The sequence below is a fragment of the Cetorhinus maximus genome, chromosome 3, assembly GCF_964194155.1.
Source record: "Cetorhinus maximus chromosome 3, sCetMax3.hap1.1, whole genome shotgun sequence".
Lineage (NCBI taxonomy): Eukaryota > Metazoa > Chordata > Chondrichthyes > Lamniformes > Cetorhinidae > Cetorhinus > Cetorhinus maximus.
Genome location: NC_135881.1, coordinates 78,873,159 through 78,892,864, shown reverse-complemented (window position 1 = coordinate 78,892,864; position 19,706 = coordinate 78,873,159). Strand labels below are relative to the sequence as shown.

The 19,706-nt window shown below is 43.5% G+C and overlaps 1 protein-coding gene across 1 annotated transcript in view; it reads right to left on the bottom strand.

Annotated features, from left to right (window-relative positions):
• Positions 1 to 19,706, bottom strand: part of LOC144678739 (contactin-associated protein-like 2) — a 2,328,914-nt gene that overhangs the window by 205,309 nt on the left and 2,103,899 nt on the right. The window lies entirely within an intron of this gene.

Below are 19,706 nucleotides of genomic sequence, written 5' to 3'. Positions count from 1 at the left end.
GACAGACTGGGTTCATAGCCCTCTAGAGCTTCAGATGGCAGACCGTTTGAGTTACAAGACTAATGTGGAGGTTGGACAAATAGCCACACAGCTACTATTGAGGCCAGTAATCTAGATTAGATATCCAAACTGTAGTCTGCCATGAAGATCATACATATTAAGCACACAGCTACAATAAATGGGCTCAGATATGTGGCAACTAATTGAATACAACCTGTTGGACTAAAGTGAAGATCAGCTGTAGTGTCCTACTAGCCTGCCACTTTGTTTCATCTGCCAATAAAAGGCACAAACACCAGGACATATTTTCTCTATGCACTTGGACATAAAGGATCACTTGGATGAAACAAAATAAAGCAGGATGGATCATATACATAACAGAGCCCATCTAATTTTGTTCCATGTACGGTGCCCTATCATCCTTCATAATCTAGTGCAATAAGAAGAAAACCTGCCTGTGTAGTGATCACTGGAGGGCACAAATCTGTCACAACTCTTTCAATAGCAGTCAATTTGAATTGTTTAAAGAGAAGATTCTATTAGGCACAGGCCTGAATTTTTTCTCTTGCATCGGGAGCACCAAGTCGGGAAAACTCGTGACTCCGCAAACCCGACTCCTGACAAACTGCCCGGCTGTTTAGATTTTTATTCTGGAGGGGTGGGTGTTAATGGGAGTCAGGACCACCCCATCTAGAAACAGTGCAGAGGCAGCCACAGGGGCTGCTGGCTGTGTGAAAGACTGACCTTGGTACCCCAGGACTTGTAAGGAAAAAGATTAAAACAGGAAAAAAGCCCTCTAGCCCTCACCCCTCACACTGCCCCATATGCTCTCTATGCCCCATCCATGCCAACCTAAGCAAATTCATGTCCCCCATCCATTCCCATGGCCCCTCCATGTCAACCTATGCACCTCTACCCACCCCCATGGTGCATTATAGCCCCTATGCCAAATAGTGCAAACTCATGCCAACCCATGCCTCTCCACCCACCATCATTTGCCCTTACATTCTCCATGTCAACTCACCCAGTATCCACCATGGGTAGACCTCAGGACCCATGCTAAGAAGGAATAAAGTTCTCAATGTCTACGTAAAAAACTCTCATTGATTAAAAACACATTCACTACATGCAAATTCCTTCAACTACTTAATTCCATATAAAAACAAACATTTCCTTCAAGTACTTAATCCCTTATAAAACACGTATTTGTATTCATAGCCCTACATCAAAGACTTTAAAACCACTTGGAGCTGTCAATCAAACTGTAGGTTGACAGGCACCCACTGTGATAGTGACAGGTTGTGAAATCAGTTAAGCAGCACGAATCCTGTAAAGATAGCCTTCAGCATTATGTCAACAGACAGAGTGAAATAGCAAGCACTGACTTTTAAAAAACTGCAGACTGTTTTTTTAAATTTAAAGGGCAGGAGATTTAACTGCCTCGACAGCGTAATAATTTCAAGTGGATTTAAATGCTTTGACAACTTAACAGTTCCAAGGTGATTTAAATGCCTTGATAGCTTGACAGTTCCAAGGAGTTTATCCAGTTTTTACACACATTCATGTCTAATTTTAATAATCCCAAAGGATACTTGACATCTCCCAAAGGTTCCTCTACCTCTCCAAAGGGTGTTCCTGGACCTTTCCAAAGGGATACTGTACCTTCCAAAGAACTCTGATAATTTTAGATATTCTTCTGAAGAGGGTAAAGTCCACAAGTTGTAATTTGGACATTCCACTGATGAAAATTGTATCTGTTTGAAGGCAGCTGTACATTTACACGTGCAGCTGACTCCATGAGCCACGGATGTGCAAATTACAATCTGCCCTAATTCCCCTCCTCCATTACCTGGCGAAAATTGTGATCCCAGTTTAGGGGATGGAACTTCTGGAATCGGCACTCCAGCATGATTTTGGCTAAGCCAGAAATGTACGAACATACGAACATATGAAATAGGAGCAGAAGTAGGCCATTCGGTCCCTCAAGCTCCACTATTCAATAAGATCATAGCTGATCTGTTTGCATTTCGAGTTCTATATTCCCATCTACCCCGAAAACCTTTGATTCCCTTGCTTAACAAGAATCTATCTACCTTTGCCTGAAAAATATTCAATGACCCCATTTCCACTGCCTTCTGAGGCAAAGATTTCCAAAATCACAAAACCCTCTGAGAGAAAATATTTCTCCTTATCTCTGTCTTATAAGGGTGACCCCTAATTTTAAAACAGTGCCTCCTAATTCTGGACTTACCCATAAGAGGAAACATCTTTTCCACACCCACCTTGTCAAGATGATTCAGGATCTTATATGCTTCAATCAAGTCACCCCTCGCTCTTCTAAACTCCAGTGGAAACAAGCCCAGCCTGTCCAACCTATCCTCATAAGATAACCTGCTCATCTGAGGCACCAATCTAGTAAACCTCCCCTGAACTGCCTCCAATGCATTTACATCCTTCCTTTAGTAAGGAGACAAAAGCTGCACACAGGATTTGGGATGTGGTTTCACTAATGCCCTGAATAAATGAAGCATAACATCCTTATTTTTAGGTTCAATTCCTCTTGTAATAAAGGATAGGATTCAATTAGCCTTCTTGATTTTATGCTGTACCTGCATACTAACTTTTTGAGACTTATTAGTGAGAGCACCTAGATCCCTCTGCACCTCAGAATTCTGCAATCGTTCTTGTAGTAATTATCGTTTTGATAAACATGTGACTGTAGCTTTAAGAATAATCCTGTGTTGTAGGATCACATCATCTGTGTAAATCAATGAGTTAGTAGCACGTGGCACCTCTAGGAGAGTTCTCCTTTAGTTATAGAGTTTGATGCACACATGTAGTTGCTGCTGCTGTCTTGTAAATAAAGTTCAATGTTTCGACCAAGAAAGGTTGCCTGGAAAATCAACTCCATAACAAACAGGCGACAAGGCTAAATCAGATCTGGTACTGACCCTCGCCCAGCGATTGTGAGTACCTAAGATATTTAGAAAGAAAGGAAGATATACTCAACTGAGATATCACAGTTTGGCAGAATCGATCAATTTGAACAAGCCAACAGATGACTGGTCTCAATGTATAGAATGCCTTGGGTTCTACTTTCAAGCCAACAAAATCACAGGAGAGGAAAAGAGAAGACCGATCCTCCTGAGTATTTGTGGGAGAAAGACCTACAGTTTAATGCAAAGCTTGATGGCCCCCAGTGCCCCAGGTTCGAAGACCATAAGTGAATTAGCAGACCTCATTAAGCAACATTTTCAACCCAAGCCCTTAGTCACAATGCAGAGGTTCAGGTTCAATTCACAGAATAAAGCCCTGGGGGAGACCATTGCTACCTACGTGGTGAAATTAAAACAGCTAATGGAATATTGTGATTTCGGTGAAACTCAGAATGATATGCTCAGGGATTGTTTGGTCTTTGGCGTGCAAGAGGATGCTATTCAGTGAAAATTGCTGGCTGAATTGGATCTCGAATTTAAGAAAGCATTAGAAATAGCGCTTGTGATGGAAAGCGCTGTAAGGGATTCACAAGCGATTCAAGTTGCGCAAAATGGCACCGTTTTCCTAGTTGAGCAGGAACAGTCAGCCGAAAGTGTTGTGAAAAGTCCGGACTCCGCTGTGAAGTGGGAAACAGTCCCCGCTAACCAAAAATTTAGAGGAAACAGCTTAGCAGCAAATTTGAAAACTAATTTCTATCAACGTGGAAATAATCTTACTCCTAACAATTGGCAGTTTAAAACGGTAGAGTGCTATTTTTGTCACAAAAGAGGGCACATATTGCAACATTGCAAAGCAAGATTAAGACAGGCTTCCAGGCAGTAAATTAAGTTCAATGAAGCATTGAAGAGCCAGAAACAACCAATTCTGACATTTATTCCTTATTCAACATGAAAGTTGGGAAGATAGAGCCAATTACTGCAAGTGAAAGGTAAACTCTTAAAAATGGAAGTAGACACTGGTGCTTCTACCACTGTAGTAGGAGAATAACTTTCAGATATTTAAATAAAGGTGCTCAACAATTAAATTTGGAACAAACTTCTGCCAAGTTGAAAATGTATATAGGTGAAGGAATCCAGTGTTCATTGCAGACACCAGTCGGCATAGCTACTAGTGATGGTGGTAGAAGGTGAAGGACCAAGCCTTCTAGGTCGTGATTGGCTGAAAGAGATTAAATTAAACTGGTCTGAAATCTTCCAGCTGCGAGCAGAGGGACTGCCAGAGCTGCTAAAAAAAAATGACACCATCTTCAAGGATGAACTGGGGAAAATCCAAGGCCTACAGGCCAATGGTTACGTGGACCCAGAAGCAACTTCCCGCTCTTGAAAGCAAGGCCGGTGCCATACGCCCTGAGAGGGAAGGTTGACACTGAGTTGAACCAGCTAGAGAGGCTGGGTGTCATAAAAGTGGATCAGTTTTCAAAGTGGGCAGCACCCATAGTCCCTGTCCTTAAACCAGACCAGATCGTCTGCATCTGTGGGGACTATAAACTAATGGGCAACAGAGCAGCCAAACTGGACAGGTACCCTATTCCCAAGATTGAAGACCTCTATACCAAACTAGCAGGAGGGACAACATATACAAAGCTTGATATGAGTCAAGCATATCAGCAACTGGAACTGGATGATGCCTCCAGAGACTTTGTGACCATAAACACCCATAAAGGGTTATATAAAACACACGCCTGCTCTTTGGCGTTCCTTCGGCTTGTGCCGTTTTTCAGAGGACAATGGAGAATTTGCTACAAGGACTACCTCAGGTTGTGGTCTACTTGGATGATGTACTGATAACTGGATTCACGGAAAAGGAACACTTGGCTAATCTAGAGGAAGTCTTGAAATAATTTTTAGAAGCAGGAGTGCGCCTAAAGATGGAAAAATGCACCTTTCAGGCAAATGAAATCATTTATTTGGGCCACAGGGTAGATGCCCAGGGGTTACACCCTGTTGAAGAGAATCACAGAATCACACAGTGTAGAAGAGGCCCTTCAGCCCATCGAGTCTGCACTGACATGTTAGAAACACCTGATCTACCTACTTAATCCCATTTACCAGCACTTGGCCCATAGCCTTGAATGTTATGACATTCCAGGTGCTCATCCAGGTACTTCTTAAAGGATGTGAGAAGGTTAAAGCAATCAGAGGGGTACCTGCACCTAAGAACATCTCTGAACTTAAATAATTTTTAGGAATGGTAAATTATTATGGACGATTTTTAACAAATTTATCAATGGTTCTAACCCTTCTACATTAATTACGTAGGGTTTGGAAGTCACCCAAAGAAGAAGCTTTCGTGAAAGTAAAACAGCCCTTGCACTCTTCAAATTTGTTAGTGCACTATGACCCGACAAAGGAATCAGTGCTAACCTGCGATGTGTCCCCCTATGGAGTGGGAGTGGTACTGTCTCACAGGATGGACGATAGGCTATGTATCCAGGACGCTTACCACAGCTGAAAAAGGTTATTCCGGATCGGAAAGGAAGGTATGTCGATCATTTTTGGTGTAAAAATATTTGACCAATACGTGCATGGGTGACATTTCATGATAGTATCAAAACACAAACCATTTTTGCATCTGTTTAGAGAGGAAAAGGCTATCCCTCCCAAAGCATCTGCACGAATACAAAGATGGGCTCTAATTTTGGCAGCATATGAATATACCTTTGTGCATAGACCAGGGCTTCATATAGTCAATGCCGATACCCTAAGTCGCTTTCATCTGCAAGAGAAAAATGACCAAGTCCCAATTCCCCAAGAGCTGGTATTAATGATGAATTTCCATAAGACCATAAGACCATAAGATATTGGAGCAGAAATTAGGCCATTCGGCCCATCAAGTCTGCTCCACCATTCAATCATGGCTGATAAGTTTCTCAACCCTATTCTCCCGCCTTCTCTCCCTAACCTTTGATCCCCTTACCAATCAAGAACCTATCTATCTCAGTCTTAAATACACTCAATGACCTGGCCTCCACAGCCTTCTGTGGCAATGAATTCCATAGATTCACCACTCTCTGGCTCAAGAAGTTTCTCCTCATCTCTGTTCTAAAAGGTCTTCCCTTTACTCTGAGGCCCTCGCGTCCTAGCCTCTCCTACTAATGGAAACATCTTCCCCACGTCCACTCTATCCAGGCCTTTCAGTATTCTGTAAGTTTCCTGGATTCCTCGCCAGTCTGTGCCAGGCAGATAAGAAACTGGACGAATTGTGATCCAGTCCTGTCTTGAGTGAGAGACCAAGTGTTACATGGATGATCTCAGGAACCTGTCTCTGAAGAATCGAAGCCATTTTTCAACCGAAGACACGAGATGAGTAGTCAAGATGGTATTCTATTATGGGGTGCACGAGTAGTAGCTCCTTCACAAGGAAGGGAACCGCTTTTAGTAGAGCTACACAGTACCCATCCAGGAATCTCACAAATGAAGACGATAGTGCCAGGTTATCTTTGGTGGGAATGGACTGCGATATTGAGAAGGTGGAAAAACATTGGGCTGAATTTTGCTGTTGGTGAGCAAGGGGCGGGGCCCGCTCACCGACATGCAACCCCCGACGTCATCCCGCCCCATTTAAATCTTCAGGAAGGCAGGGGCACAGCGAAATCAGCTGCGGGCCCGCCGACCTGTCAATGGCCAATTGAGGCCATTGACAGGATAATTAAAACAATTAAAGGACCTGCCCGTCCAACCTTAAGGTTGGCGGGCAGGCCAGGAGCCCCGGCGGGCTTCTGAAAAAACATGAAACCTCATCCACCGGCAGCATGAGGTTTAATGTAGGATTTAAAAAAGTTTTAGTGAAATTTATTAACATGTCCCATCTTGCGTGACATTATCACATGAGGGGGACATGTTAAGGATTTTTTTGTTTTTCTATTTTTAACATTTGAACAACTTTCAGCGATCTCCTTGAGGCAGCACTTAGCCTCAGGGAGATGTGCGCTCTTTCATGTGCATGTGCGAAATAGCGCACTCTCGCATTTGGGGAATCCCCCCCCCACCCGCACAGGAAGCGCATAGCACTTCCCGCCGGGCATCACGCTGGGCGGGCCTTAATTGGCCCGCCCACTTAAAATGGCGACGGGGTCTGCTTCTCCGGCGGGGATCGGTTCCCCGCCCGCCAGAGATTGGGTCGGGCCCGCCCGCCCGGTGGGCAGAAAATTCAGCCCATTGTGTGCAATGTCAACAGCTACAAGAGTTGCCGCTGGTGGCCCCATTACACCCATGAGAGTGTCCTGGTAGACCCTAGGTGAGATTGCATATAGATTACATCGGTCCTTTCCTTGGAACCATGTTTCTGCTGATTATAGATGCTCAATCCAAGTGATTAGACATTTATGAAGTTAAGTTGCCAACTACTATAGGAAAGCTTTGCTACCCATGGATTGCCAGAGGTAATTGTCTCAGATAATGGTACTGCGTTTACAAGCACTGAGTTTCAACGATTTGTCGGCCTCAATGGTATCAACCACGTGAAGATTGCACCATACCATTCATCATCTAACGGGCTGGCAGAAAGAGCAGTACAAACTTTTAAGGCAGGAATGAAAAAGTTAACACGTGAATCGTTGGAAACTAAACTCGCTCATTTCTTATTTTACTACAGAAAAGCCCCCTACACTACGACACATGCAACACCTGCAGAATTACTGATGAGGCGCCATCTTCAAACAAGAGTAAGCCTGATACTTCCCAATTTGGAGGGGAAGGTGGAGAAAAGTCAAAGGAACTAAAAAGCGACTCATGATTTGCGTGAGTGACAATTTACTGTTGGTGAAGCAACATATGTAAAGAATTTTGGTGGAGGTCTGAAGTGGTTACCTTGTAAAGTAAACTCTGTGACTGGACCATTGTTGTACCACGTGGAAGTGAAGGGCCGGATCATCCATAAGCATGTGGATCATTTAAGAAGAAGGGAGATACCCCGACAAAATGAACCTGTGGTTCCTGTTAAAGTTGATCAACCAAGGACAGACATGCCCGATATCTTTGTCGGAGTGGACGTCATTGAACTGCATGTGCCTAATGAGGTACCTGATGTTAATGCGGTTCCAGAGAATGTGGTTCCTGTTAAAGAATTGGAAGTCGTGGAGCTACGATGTTCCACACGGATCAGGAAACCACTTGAAAGACTGAACTTATAATTTCGTGACCTGTGTAAATATTGTAATGTCATGGGATAAACATCCTTGTAAATACAAAATGCACATCAAAGTTAAAAAGGGAGGAATGTAGTAATTATAGTTTTGATAAACGTAGGACTGTAGCTTTAAGAATAATCCTGTGTTGTAAGATCACATGATCTGTGTAAACCAATGAGTTAGCAGTGTGGGGAATCTCTAGGAGAGAGATCTTTACTTTATAGAATTTGATGCACACATGTAGTTCTACATCCTGATCTTCTGAACCAAGGTCATCTCTAACTATTCTTGATTAACACTGCTATCCCTCCACCTTTACCTAGCTTTCTATTCTTCTTGAATATCATATACCCCTCAATGTTCAGGACATAATCCTTGTCATCCTGCAGCCACGTCTCCATAATGGCTATCAGAACATATTTATTTACTTCAATGTGTGCTATCAATTTGTTTACGTTGTTAGGAATGTTACGTGCATTCAGTTACAGAGCTTTTAGTTTTGTCTTTTTGTTATCTTTGTAACATTAAGTTTTAATTCTTGGTGCATTCTTAGGTTTTTTTCTCTCTGTCCCTTCCTGCCATTCTCTGACTCTCATTTCTCAATATTACTATTTTCTTCTCCCTACCTTGTCTCTGCTCTTTGATATATATATATCTTTCTACATTTAATCCCATACCCCTACTATTTAGTTTAAAAGCCTCTCTACTTCCCTTGTTATGCGATTTGCAAGAACACTGGTCCAAGCATGGTTCAGGTGTAGACCATCCACACGGTACAGCCCCCACTTTCCCCAATACTGGTACCAGTGCTGTACAAAATGGAACTCACTTCTCCCACACCAGTCTTTGACCTATGTGTTCATCTCTCTAATTGTACATATCCTATGCTAATTTCCACGCGGCTCGGGTAATAACCCAGAGATTGTAACCTTTGAGGTTCTGCTTTTCAATTTAGTACCTACTGCCTCATGCTTTCTATGCAGAACCTCTTTCCTAGTTCTACCTATGTCATTGGTACTTACATGGACCATGACAACCAGGTCCTCCCCCTCCCAATGCAAGTTCTTCTCGAGCCTTGAGCAGATGTCCCGAACCCTGGCACTAATCAGGCAACGTCGCCATCTGCACTCCTGCTCCTTGCTACACAGAACAATGTCAGCCCCCCTCACTATACTACCCCTTACTGCCACTACTTTCATTTTTGCTCCCCCCACTTGAATGGCTTCCTGTATCATGGTGCCATGGTCAGTTTGCTCATCCGCCCTGCAGCCCCCACTCTCATCCAAACCAGCTAAGAGAACCTCAGACCTACTGGACAACTGCAGAGACTCACACTCCTGCACTCCTACCCTCTGGGTCCCCTTACCTGCCTCATTCCTTTCCGTCCCCATGAAAATTCAGGCCTCGATATTTACAATTAAATGCATGTTGCTGTGGTAGATTGCATGTGAAAATTCAACCAGTTTTGTTTATGGTGTTACAGACAAGAGGGGATTAATTTAAATGGCACTGATTTCTCCTCTCACCACCCGTCTGTAAACAGAAGAGTGTTTTGATTTGTTTCCCTCTTTATAAATGGTGGTGTATTTGTTAACCCCTCGGTTTCGGTGTGATCCAATTTTCTACTAATAACCCCACAGCAAATTCGAGATAGGATGAACTAAAAAGGATTAGTTTATTGTACACATTCAGAACTCGAAAGGAGGGTCGCAACATCACCTCCACACCCAGCCAGTAAAGAGAAGGATAGGGAAAAGAAGGTTTTACAGTACAGCGACTACAGAGAAAATAAATATTGTTTCACATGGGTTCCAGAGTCCAGAATCATAGCCCAATGAGGTATTCCTTCACTGAGTTCAGCGGGTTGAAACCCAATGCTGTATAATTCACTTTTCCAGTGGTGTTGACTTCACACGATGAAATAGGCATGCAGAGATTAATCTATCTAGTAGACGATGGTACAGAATTGCCAGCAGAAGCTGTGTAGATGGGGGCCAGGTATTTCATATGTTCGTATGTTTATATCCTTGTCTGTGAGGCTGCCAGTTAGGTGGTAAACAGGAGACTGAGCTATGCAGTTCTACAATGCAAAATTACTTGTTCCACAATCCAGGGGCTCATGTCACATGACTCCGACCTCGCCACCATCTTTGACAAAGGATATGTATCCGCCGTCTGGATTCCAAAGACTGTTAAATGTCTCAGCCAATAGGAATTGAAAGGAAGGTTATGGAGCCTTTGCTTTAGCAAATGGTCCATCTCCTTCTGGCCAGCCTGGATTACTAAATGCCTTTGTATAGCTCTCTTTGAAGTTGGGTTGTACAGTCTACAGGTGGTCCTTAGTGGCTCTTCAGAGGTACCAAGGTGTGGGTTTTCCTAAAACTGCTATGTGGCTTCTTTTGTTCAGGGGTTCACAGACAGACACAGTTTCAGCCGTTTTAAAGGTCTTAGTTTAGTTTTTAAAAATTTTGGAATTGCAATGAGCATAACTATTTATAGTTTATAAAAATATATAGTGTGAGGTCTTAGTCCCTCACAATAGTCTCTTGACCCTTATAAAAATCATAATGATGACATTACACCCAAACCAAACTGAATTCCACTCATAAATTTTGATCTGACAATCAAATGCAACACTATCATTAATTTTTGAAAACTTTCATTTCATTGCTTTATATATCATGTTACTGCACATTTTGTATCCTTCTGTGCTTATTGCTTTTTTCCCAGCCTGAGAGCATTGAGGTCAATTACAGCATCACAATTTCTGCCTTAACTGAGATCCAGTAACCTAGCATATCCTTCAGTACTGTATTGCTTTCTTGTGATATATATCTGGAAATTTAGTTCAGCAAATATCAGCTGTGTTCTGTGTTTTATTTTTACCTATATAATAGTACCTGTGCCTGTAACATAAAAATATTAGAAAATATGAATAATTTCTTCTGGACTACAATATGGTTTTATTCAGTTACACAGTTGAATAGGTCCCAGTAGATCTCAGATCAATTTATGGTTGGATCTAATATCAGAATCCAAGGTTTGAAATGGAGATGTCTGTATTGGGCATTGTTCCAATTTATCATCATTTTGTTTGATTTGTACCACAGGATAATGACCTCTTTTGCTTTAGTTATGGTCAATTTATGTGATTTATGGATACCTATATGCTTAATTAAAATTAAAATGAGATCTCATTATAGCTGTACTTCATTATACATCATCCAGTAACATAGCAGTTTCACCTTTGGTGACAACTGCAAATTAAGTTAAAATGGCTGGTGTGCTGGATCTGTAAGACAACACTGGGTACAGATAAATGTCAAAGCACTCCTAAGGCACTCATCAATTTTCCTAAAATTGTTTGGAGTATGAGTCATTGACTATTTTTCTTCATCCAAAGGATTTGTAGGTTAATGAGTTCAATATATACTTTAGTATATAAATGTGGAAAAATACAGCATGGAGAAAGGTCGGCAGATTATGGCTGAAAATTCTTCATTGTCCATTACTATGTAATGGTGTTTTTATCATCCAACAAGTTTGTATATTAATTGTCAGTCAAATGTCTGTGATCAAGGATTCAAAAATATATTAAAGTTACAATTATTTCACAAGGGATCATTTAGCATTTTCAAGGCAATGATGTAATAACATAATCGTTGTTCCATGTTGCCAAACAATTGATGCCACAATGGGCTGGCGTTTCCTTGTGGGCTTCTAAATCCCGCCGTCGGGTTCAAATGTGGATCAGAAGCATGCAATTTGCGGGAAACAGTCATTCATTGTCATTTTCCCTGAAGCAGCCAATTAATGGCCAGAGTGTGGGCTGACTGTCCAATTAAGGACGGGGGCTCACTAAACAAGAGAGCCAATCAAATGCCTTCCATCTTAAAAGCAGCAGCAGGATGCAACGGAAAGTGAGGGAGAAGGCACTACAGAACGGAAATGCCCTCTCTCCAAACTTTCAAAATTTAAATCAAGAATGGCCTTTGGAACCAGGCCATCACTGTGATAGGGGTGGCCATGGGATGAGACCTCTAACATGGTGACTTGCTGCACCCAGGCAGGCCAGCCTTCCAGGCCTGTCTGGAGCACTGGCGCCCCCAGCCTGCCACTGAGATGCCGTCTTCAGGCAATTCAATGGGCCTCTACCACCTGAGGGAGCCTGGACGCTGACTGGAAAATCCCATTGCTGAATCCCCCACTATCAACATCCTGCTGCGGGGCGGGGGGGTGGGGGGTGGGGTGTGTCGGAGGGGCTGGTTTATCATTGACTAGAAACTTAACTAGACGAGCCACCTCTAACACAATAGCTACAAGAGCAGGGCAGGGGATGGGTATTCTGCAGCAAGTAACTCACCTCCTGACTCCCAAAAGCTGGTCCACCATCTACAAGGCACAAGTCAGGAGTGTGATGGAATACTCTCCGCTTGCCTGGATGAGTGCAGCTCAAACAACATTCAGGAAGCTCAACATCATCCAGGACAATGTCTGCTTGATCAAAACCTTAAAATTTGCTTCCTCCATCACAGGCTTACAACGGCAGCAGTGTGTACCATCAACAAAATTCACTGCAGCAACTTACCAAAGCTCCTTCGACCGTAACTTTTAAACCCACAACTTCTGCCACCGAGGACAAGAGCAGTAGTTGCTTGGGACCATCTCTACCTTCAAGTTCCCCTCCAAGCCACCCATTATCCTGACTTGGAACTATATTCCCATTCCTTCACTGTTGCTGGGGCAAAATCCTGGAACTCCTTATGTAACAGCGCTGTGAGTGTGCCGATATGACATATACTTAAGTGGTTCAAGAAGGCAGGTCACCAATACGCAATTAAGGGCAATTAAGAATGGGCAACAAATGCCGCCTAACCAACAATACTCACATCCCATGAACAAATTAAAACAGATGCTTAGCAGTTAGACCATTAATGCATATATTCACGAATACAATATAACAACACTTGATTCCAACAAACTAATTTAGCAATTTTCTAATTGTAGAGTTATACAATGATTCCTATGTGATGCTGTAGATTATTAATGTATGATATATACTTCTTAACTAAGAGAATAATGCCTGAAGTGACTCTATTGTTTGATCCCAAGTCCAAGGTGCATGTTCTCAAGTCTGACCTTCTAATTGCAAGTCAGTGGCCCATGACCCCCAAGTCTGATCACTCTGGTCCTTTGCTCGTTCCCTGACTGAGCATTATTCCAAATTTGGAGCACTTACTTTATATTTTCTCCTCAAAAAAAGGTTCCTCAATGAAAAATGTTTGATCCGGAATTTAAACCCGTGTGTTTTGTAATGACTTGACGTAGCGGACAGGTTTCAACAAGGAACAGATAAACTTTATTGCAGAGAGATTTTTCAGGCACTACATGCTCGATCAGGACTCTTGTCAGGAAGGCCCACCGCCTGGATTGCTCTCACTTAGGACTCATTGGCTGGAGCCTCTCAGAACATCTCGTGACCCCTGATAGACAGCAGAGGAGGCTATACCTTCAGTTACTACAGTTTAATCTAACCCAACATCCTGATTTGGAAGTATATTGCCATTCCTTCACTGTCGCTGAGTCAAAATCCTGGAACTCCTGCCCTAACAGCATCTACAGCACATGAACTGCAACAGTTCAGGAAGGCAGCTCACCGCCACCTTCTCAAAGGCAATTGGAGTTGAGCAATAAATGCTGGCCTAGCCAGCAACACTTATACACCATGAATGAATTTTTAAAAATGCCTATATATCTCTGATCCCTTATCAGTTACTAAAATGACATTTGCATATAAAAATAAATTTATAGTCCTAACTAAAACCCACAAAATGTCTCCCACATTGAATTTCATTCTGTTGTTCATGATTTACCATCATTTGTGACATTCTTAGGTTTTGCCACATGGAAAATCTACAGCAGGATCAGCATTTGGAAAGATTGACATAAAACCAAGTCAGGCTCCTCTAAATTCATTTTTAAAATGCTTATCAGCTGTTGCGTAGTGCGCAGCTGGAGCTCTGTGCTGCCGAGGGAAGGTTTTTGGAAACTCCACTTCCAAAAGTTAAAGTTCTACTTTTTTTTTTATTGTAAAAATATACTTTATTCATAAAAAATCTTCAATCACATTCAAAACCATTTCAAAAACAACATTACAAGGGTACAATCCAGGTTAAACTTTTACAAAATGTATCACCAGGTGCATCAGTACAAACAATATTACAATCATTTACAGCCTTTCATTTTGATCTGTACAGCCCGAGGGGCTCTAAACAGTTCCCAGTCTCTCGGTGCGCTGTGGTAGAAAGGTCTTAGACAGCGACCCTTCCCCATTGCGCCTTTGCGGCAGCTGCCCCAAGCTTTAGTGCGTCCCTCAGCACGTAGTCCTGGACTTTGGATTGTGCCAGTCCGCAACAATCGGTCGGGGACAACTCTTTGTGCTGGAAGACCAACAAGTTTCGGGCAGACCAAAGCGCGTCTTTCACCAAGTTGATGATCCTCCAGCTGCAGTCGATGTTTGTCTCGGTGTGTGTCCCTGGGAACAGCCCGTAGAGCACAGAGTCCTGTGTCACAGAACTGCTCGGGATGAACCTCGACAGCAACCACTGCATCTCTCTCCAGACTTTCTTTGCAAAGGCACAATCCACAAGGAGGTGAACAACGGTCTCTTCCCCACCACAGCCACCTCGAGGGCATCGTGCAGAGGGGGTGAGACTCCTGGCGTGTAGGAAGGATCTGACGGGGAGGGCCTTTCTCACCACCAGCCAAGCTACGTCTTGGTGCTTGTTGGAAAGTTCTGGCGATGAGGCATTCTGCCAAATGACTTTGACAGTCTGCTCGGGGAACCATCCCACAGGGTCCACCCTCTCCTTATCCCTCAGGGCCTCTAGGACGTTACGTGCTGACCACTGCCTGATGGACTTGTGGTCAAAGGTGTTTTTCTGCATAAATTTTTCCACCAGGGACAGGTGGTACGGCACGGTCCAACTACTTGGAGCGTTCCGCGGCAGCGTGGCCAGACCCATCCTTCGCAACACCGGGGACAGGTAGAACCTCAGCACGTAGTGACACTTGGTGTTTGCGTACTGAGGGTCTACGCACCGCTTGATGCAGCCACACACAAAGGTGGCCATCAGTATGAGGGCGATGTTGGGCACGTTTTTTCCCCCTTTATCTAGAGGCTTGTACATCGCGTCCCTGCAGACACGATCCATTTTCGACCTCCAGATAAAGCGGAAGATGGCTCGAGTGATCGCCATCGCGCAGGAGTGTGGAATGGGCCAGACCTGCGCCACGTACAGCAACAGCGAGAGTACCTCACACCTGATGACCAGGTTCTTACCCGCAATGGAGAGGGAGCGTCGCTCCCACATGCCCAGTTTCCTTTTCACCATAGCCACTCGCTCCTTCCAGTTTCTAACGCATGCCCCGGTCCCTCCGAACCATATCCCCAGCACCTTCAGGCCGTCAGCCCTGACAGTGAAGGGGACAAAGGATCGGTCAGCCCAGTTCCCAAAGAACATGGCCTCGCTCTTCCCACGATTTACCTTGGCTCCCGAGGCCAGTTCGAACTGGTCGCAGACGTGCATCAGTCTGCGCACCGACAGCGGATCCGAGCAGAAGACGGCGACGTCGTCCATGTACAGGGAGGCTTTTACCTGAGTGCCTCCACTGCCTGGGATCGTCACTCCTCTTATGCCCGGATCCTTCCTGATGGACTCGGCAAAGGGTTCTATGCAGCACACGAAAAGGACAGGCGAGAGAGGACAGCCCTGCCTGACTCCAGATTTAATCGGAAAGCTATCTGTTTCCCACCCATTGATTGAGACTGCGCTACTGATGTTAGTGTAGAGCAGTTGGATCCAATTTCGAATTCCCTCCCCAAAGCCCATTTTGGAGAGCACATCCCCCATGTAGGTGTGCGATATTCTGTCAAAGGCCTTCTCCTGAAGTTAAAGTTCTACTTGCCAGAGCTTTAAATATGCAAATGTCAGTTAAGCAGGATTTACATGATATGCTGCAATAGACTTGGCCGTTGCTGGTTCTATTTTGGTCAGGGTATCTGTGGAGTAAGTCAATTCAAGGATTTGTTACCTCTGGATATATTGCATATTTGTGAAGTAAAGCCCTTGATAGGCCTTTTTGAAGTATGGCATTGTTGCTGTAAAAGTTTTTGATGTTCCTGAGTATTGTTTCATCTGAAAAGTAGCTGTAAAGTGATGTGTTATGTGCATTTAATTTTTGGTTCAGATTTACATTTGTGAATTGAGGAGGTTTATAGATAATGAATGCCTGTTACTTCAACTGTTAGATGCAATTATTAGTTCAACAATACTGAAAGCTAAATTGAATTGGAAAACTGAGGTAACCAATTTTTTTCAGCTTCGCTTTGTTCTTGCTAAATGTTCTGCCACACAGAGCTGGTATTACCCAGCTGAGGACAGGACTCCAAGCTGTGATCATGACTCCGGGAGTTCAAGAAGCCATACTTAATTATCATCTTGGGGATAATTGGAGCCTGTTTTATTGCTACAAACAGAAATGATCTTGAAAGCAACAACAACAGCTTGCATTTCTATGGTGCCTTTAATATAACAAAATGTCCCAAGAACAACATTGAGCCACAGGGCCGGTGACCAAAAGCTTGCTCAAACAGGTAAGTTTTAAGGAGCAGATTAAAGGGTGGAAGAGAGGGAGAATTGGGGAGAGCTTTGGAGAGGGAATTCTAGAGCTTAGGGCCAAGGCAACTGAAAGCATGGCCACCGATGGCGAAGTGATTAAAACTGGCAATGCTAAAGAAGCCAGAATTGGACCACAGTGATCTTGAAGGTTTATGGGACTGGAGGACATTACAGACATAAATAAGGGTGAGGCCATGGAGGGACCTGAAAACAAGGATGGGGATATTAAAATTGAGGTCTTGTTGGGCAGGGAGACAATGTAGCTCAGCAAGTACTGAGGTGATGGGTGAATGAGACTTGTTGTGAATTAAGAGATAGGCAGCAGAGTTTTGGATGAGCACAACTTTATGTAAGCTGGATTTTGAGAGGCTATCAGCACAGCATTGGAATAGTTAAGTCTAGAGGTAACATCGGCATGGATGTGGGTTGCAGCAGCAGATGAGCTGGTGCAAGGTTGGAGATGGACGTTATTATGGAGGTGTAATTAAGCAGTCTTAGTGATGGAGCAGATATTTGGTCAGAACAGAGTTTGTACAGGAATCAAAGACAATGGCTTCAGCTTTTCCAATATTTAGTTGGAATAAATTTCTGCTCATCCAATATTGGATGGTAGACAAGCAGTGCAATAAATAAGAGACAGTGGAGGGTCCAGGGAGTCCGTGGTGAGTACAGTTGTGCAACATTCCCTTTAATTTAGTTAGAAAGAAATTGTTTAAGTCTGTGGCTCCTTTAAAGTTTTTGCGTGGCTGTGCATACACGGTAACTTAAAAGGGCCAACTGGTACACAGTTAAGTGGGAACTTTCAGATTGCTGCGCAGCCGCACAGTTTAGAGGAAACATTGATGTCAGCATATATGCAGAACTTGATGCTGTGGTAGAATGGTGCTAAGAATATCCTTGAGGGACTTCAGAGGTAATGGTGTGGGCGTGGGAAAAGAAATCACTGCAGGTGATTCTCTGGCTATGATTAGATAAATAGAATGGAACAAAGCAAGGGCGGTTCCATCCAGCTGGATAATGGAAGATAGGCATTGGAGGAGGATGGTGTGGTTAACTGTGTCAAAGGCTGAAGATGGGTCAAGAAGGATGAGGAGGGATAGTTTACCATAGTTATAGCCAGAAGGAATGTCTTTTATGACTTTGATTATGGCTGTTTCAGTACTGTTATGGGGCCAGAAATCTGATTGGTGGGATTGTGGGAAAGATGGATATGGATTTGGGAGGCAACAACATATTCAAAGACCTTGGAGAGGAAAGGGACCTTGCAGAGGGGGTAGTAGTTTGCAAGGACAAAAGGATTTTTGAGGAGAAGTTTGATGATGGAGAGGGAACCGTGAACAACATATGGCAAAGGAAGTGAACTTGGTGGTCAACAGTTTGGTCAGAATAATATTAAGAAACATCAAGACTGTCTTATGGAGAAGTGGTGGGAGCAAGACAGGAGATGGGATGGAATCTAGAGAAAGACATGAGCTCAGGGCTAGGACAACGGAAATATTGGGGGAAGTTTGGCCTGGCTGGCCAAGAGAAGGGAGATGTAGCTGAACAGATGATCTTCCCTGTTGTGATAAAAAAGCCCATGAGTTCCTCACATGTGTTGGAGGTGAGGGTGCATGACAAAGGGGAGGGTAGTTTAAGAAGATGGTTTATGGTGGAGGAGAAGCCGGGGTTATCTTTGCATTCTTGAATGATCTTTGAATAGTGAGCAGTTTCAGCAATGAAGAGCAGGACCCAAATGCTTTACAAAGGCCAGCCAGATCTGGCAATGGATGGATGGTTAAACCAGTTGTCTGCCAAATATGTTCACATTTGCATCTAGGGTGAGAGAGAGAGTAATGTTTTTAATAGTTTAATAGCCTACTCCTGCTCCTAATTCATATGTTCATCTTTTGTATGTTAAAAGTAGGATATCGAACAAATTGTATGGCAAGGCCAGATCTTTGAAGGAAAGACATTCTGTGAACACTGATCCAGTTGAACAGTTCACAAAAAAAGATTAATTCTGATGCCATATGGAACAGTTTTGGCGTAAAAGATAAAAAATGGAGAGATATTTCTCTGAACGGGATATGGGTGACAATTCAAATTGGATAATTCAAATTAAATTCCGGAAAAGTCCCAGAGGATTGGAAAACTGCCAATGTAACATCCTTATTCAAAAAGGTAGGGAGACAAAAAACAGGTAACTATAGGCCAGTTAACTTAATATCTGTCATTGGGAAAACGTTGGAGGCTATCATAAAGGGTGTAATAGCAGAGCATTTAGAAATACATCAAGCAGAGTCAGCATGGCTTCATGAAGGGGAAATCATGCTTGACAAATTTATTAGAATTCTTTGAGGAGGTAGCAAGCAGGGTAGATAACGACCACAAGACCATAAGACATAGGAGCAGAAATTAGGCCATTTGGCCCATCGAGTCTGCTCCACCATTCAATCATGGCTGATAAGTTTCTCAACCCCATTCTCCTGCCTTCTCCCTGTAACATTTGATCCCATACCAATCAAGGACCTAGCTATCTCGGTTTTAAATACACTCAATGACCTGGCCTCCACAGCCTTCTGTGGCAATAAATTCCATAGATTCACCACTCTCTGGCTAAAGAACTTTCTCCTCATCTCTGTTCTAAAAGGTCTTCCCTTTACTCTGAGGCTGTGCCCTCGGGTCCTAGTCTCTCCTACTAATGGAAACATCTTCCCCATGTCCACTCTATCCAGGCCTTTCAGTATTCTGTAAGTTTCAATCAGATCCCCCCTCATCCTTCTAAACTCCATCGAGTATAGACCCAGGGTCCTCAAACGTTCCTCATATGTTAAGCCTTTCATTCCTGGGATCATTCTTGTGAACCTCCTCTGGACCCTCTCCAGGGCCAGAACATCCTTCCCGAGATACGGGGCCCA